Raw genomic sequence first — 4,060 nt, forward strand, 5'->3', positions numbered from 1 at the left:
GCAAAACTGCACAATTGAGAAATCAAATCACAAGTTTTTCTCAAAAGGAAGGAGAATTGCTCTATGAATCTTGGGAGTGCTTCAAAGGAATGTTGAGATTGTGCCCTCATCATGAGCTAGAGAGATGGTTAATTATCCATACATTCTACAATGGACTCTCATACACTACTATAATGACAATAGATGTTGTTGTAGAAGGAGCAATGATTAAAAAGAACATAGAAGAAGCCTATGCTCTAATTGAAGACATGTCACATAACCACTACCAATGGTCGAGTGATTGATCTCCTCATAAGAAAGGAGGAAGGTATGAAGTTGATGCATTAGATCATATTGCTTCTAAGGTAGATGCATTGTTTCAAAAATTTGAAAAATTGAATGTAAATGTTGTTTCACCAAATGTTTCTCCTTGTGAAATTTGTGGTATTGTTGCTCATTTGGCTTTTGAATGCCAATTTGGAATGTCTGTTAATGGGGGGGTGGGGGAGGTGGGTAATGAGCAAGTTAATCATCTTAACAATCCTAAAAAAGGGGACCCTTTTTCTAATACTTATAATCAAGGGTGGAGAAATCGTCCAAATTTTTCATACAAAAATTCTCCCCTTAATCTCATCCCCCAACAAATGGTTAGACCTCCCAGTTTCCAAGGACCATGGTTTTTCAACAGCCTCCAAAAGTCTAGCTTAGAAATTTGCAAGAAAATTTTGTGTTAGCTCAAACCAAACAAAATGAGGAGTTTAAAAATCAAAACCAGTCAGTGAATGAAGCATTTAGGCAGTTAGCATCTAAGGTAGATTCCATGGCCACACACAATAAATTTTGGAAACACAAACCACCCAATTGGCTCAATAAGTTGCTTCATCCTCTAGATCTTCTGGTGTATTCCCGAGGCAGCCTGAAGCTAACCCCAAGGGACAAATTAAATGTTGTCACCTTAAGAAATGGAAAACAATTAGAAAAACCAAAGGGTATAGATGTGCTAGAGAATTTATGGGATGAGAACGAAAGAACCCAACCATCAATTTATAGGGTAGATGAGAAAAAGAAAAACCATATGTGCCTTCAGCACCATACAAACCACCCATACCATTTCCACAAAGATTCGCCAAGGCTAAAATTAAGGAGCAATTTAGGAAGTTTGTGGAACTTTTGAAAAAGTTATATATAAACATTTTGTTCATCGTAGCATTGTCTCAAATGCCATCATATGCCAAGTTTTTGAAAGAAATTTTGTCAAACAAAAGAAAACTTGACGATAATGAAACAGTTGCTTTAACTAAGGAATGTAGTGCCATAACTCAAAATAAGTTGCCTCCCACACTTAAGGATCCTGGAATTTTTTTTATTCCTTGTGTTATTGGTGATATGAGTTTTGAATGTGCTTTGTGTGATCTTGGGGCTAGTGTAAGCCTCATGCCTTTGTCAGTTTATAAGAAGCTTGATGTGGGTGAGTTAACGCCCACAAACATTAGAGGATGTTTCTATCATAGTAGGAAGATTGTTTATACTGGTTGGTTTTGTGGTGTTGGAAATGGAAGAGGACTCCCAAGTTCCAATTCTTCTTATGAGAACTTTTCTAGCCACAACAGGAGTTGTTATTGATATGAAACATGGGAAGCTTGTCTTCAATATGGGTGATGAAAAGATTGAATTTAATTTGTCTAACCTTATGAAAAGTACTTCTCTTGAAGATTTTTGTTGCATGGTCGATTTAATTGATCTTTGTGTTAGGGAGTGTCCTTTAGGACCACTCTCACAAGATGGGCTGAAAGCATGCTTGATTGAAAGCACAAGTTCATGTTATCTATTATGCTAGCAGAACTTCAGATGAAGCTCAAGTTAACTATGCCACAACCGAGAAAGAGCTATTGGTAGTAGTTTTTGCTATTGACAAATTTCGCTCGTACTTGGTGGGATCGAAGATAATTGTCTACATAGACCATGCATCCATTAATTATCTCTTGAGCAAGAAAGATGCTAAGCCAAGGTTGATCTGAGGGGTACTACTTCTCCAAAAGTTTGATTTAGAAATTCGAGACAATAAGGGGATTGAAAATGTGGTGGTCGATCATCACTCAAGGCTACATGAAAAAAATGAAAATGAGTTATCCCTGGATGATTCATTTAATGATGATCAATTTTTTGCTCTTGCACAAATAGAAGCACCGTGGTATGTTGATTTTGTGAACTACCTAGCTGTTGGAATATTACCCTCAAATTTTAACTATCAACAAAAGAAGAAGTTTTTCTCAGATCTTAAACATTATTATTGGGATGAATCTCTGCTTTTTAAGAGAGGGGCTGATGGAGTTTTCAGAAGATGTGTCTCAGAAGAAGAAATGGAAAGCATCATGTTTCACTTTCATTCCTCCTCAAAAACTGCAGCAAAGATACTTCAAGTAGGCTTCTACTGACCCACACTCTTCTAACTCGTGCATCGTTTTGTGCTTCAATGTGATCAATGTCAGCTTACCGGAAACATATAAAAAATAAATGAAATGTCTTTGAACAATATCCTCGAAGTTGAAATATTCGATGTTTGGGGAGTTTGATTTCATGGGACCATTTCCCTCATCTCTTGGAAATCAATACATCCTTGTAGCGGTGGATTACGTGTCCAAGTGGATTGAAGCTATTGCTACCCCCAAAAAATGATGCTAAGGTAATGATTAAGCTATTTAAAAAGGTAATCTTTATGAGGTTTGGTGCGCCAAGGGTGGTGATTAGCGATGAAGGCTCCCATTTCATAGCTTAGCAGTATGAAGGCTTGCTAAAAAATTATGGAGTGAAGCACAAAACTGCCACATCATATGACCCTCAAACTAGCGAACATGTAGAAGTTTCCAATAGAGAGATCAAGAGCATTCTCGAGAAAATTGTCTCTACGTTAAGGAAGGAATGGTTCATGAAGCTAGATGATGCACTTTGGGCCTACCGTAGAGCATATAAGACTCCCATTGGTATGACTCCTTACAAGTTGATCTATGGAAAGTCTTGTCACCTTCCAGTTGAACTCAAACATAAAGCTTATTGGGAAATAAAGATCCTTAACTATGATTTGAAGGCTGCTGGTGAAAATAGGAAGCTCCAACTCAGTGAGCTTGATGAGTTGAGGTTGGAAGCTTGTGAGAATGCTAAATTCTACATAGAAAGAACCACGAAGTGGCATCATAAGCACATAACAAGAAGATAATTCAAATAAGGTGACTTCGTATTACTTTTTCAATTCACGATTGAAGTTATTTTCGGGTAAACTTCGTTCAAGGTGGTTCGAGCCATTTCAAATTCGTAAGGTGTTCCTGTTTGGAGATATAGAAATATGGAGTGAGGCCACTAGAGTTTTTATTGTGAATGGTCAAAGGTTGAAGCATTATGTAGTAGGGAATCCAATAGAGAAAGGGGTAAGTCTTATTCTTCTATCTCTAACTTAAGATTTACAAAATGAAGGTCAAGCTAAGGACCATAAACAAGCGATGTGTGAGAGGCAACCCACGATTTTAATTTTTCAAACTTTCTTTTTGTTTTGTAGGCTAAGCTAAAAGAAGAAAAAATGCATAAAACAGGAGAAGGCAGCAAGGATTACTGTCTAGCAGTAATGGTCATTATGATCGTAATATGTGCATAGGGCTACTTTTTACCACCACCATAATCTTGTGAGATTTCCTAGCCCTTTCATCATTATTTTACTTTTTACATTGAGGACAATGTCTAGCCCAAGCATGTGGGGTGTATGTTTTCTTGTTTGATTGTTTGCTCATCATGTTAATTCTAGTTTTTTTTTTAATATATATAAATAAATAATATCTCCTTGCTTGAAAGAAAACCTTTTGATGTCCTTGATAGGGAACCATAAGTTCTATGCATGTAGTTGTTAAATAGGCAATGAACCCAACTTCGAATACCACACTATTAGTTTGATAAATTAGCTTATTCTTTGACAGCATGTGCTTATTTATTTAGCTACTAAATGTGAGTTTTGGGTTTATATAGGGGCTTGTGTCATCGTCAAATATTATGCCCTCTTTCTTTGTTAGTAGTGATTATTCACCATTGAATGTGT

At 36.7% G+C, this 4,060-nt stretch overlaps 1 non-coding gene across 1 annotated transcript; it reads right to left on the minus strand.

Moving 5' to 3' along the window:
• Positions 1-12: 12 nt before the first annotated feature.
• LOC113785106 (small nucleolar RNA R71) lies at positions 13-118 on the minus strand. The gene has a single exon (XR_003471240.1). It is a non-coding gene; the product is annotated as a small nucleolar RNA R71 (small nucleolar RNA).
• Between the last annotated feature and the right edge of the window lie 3,942 nt (positions 119-4,060).

The sequence above is a fragment of the Cicer arietinum genome, chromosome 4 (assembly GCF_000331145.2).
Source record: "Cicer arietinum cultivar CDC Frontier isolate Library 1 chromosome 4, Cicar.CDCFrontier_v2.0, whole genome shotgun sequence".
In the NCBI taxonomy this organism is placed as follows: domain Eukaryota; kingdom Viridiplantae; phylum Streptophyta; class Magnoliopsida; order Fabales; family Fabaceae; genus Cicer; species Cicer arietinum.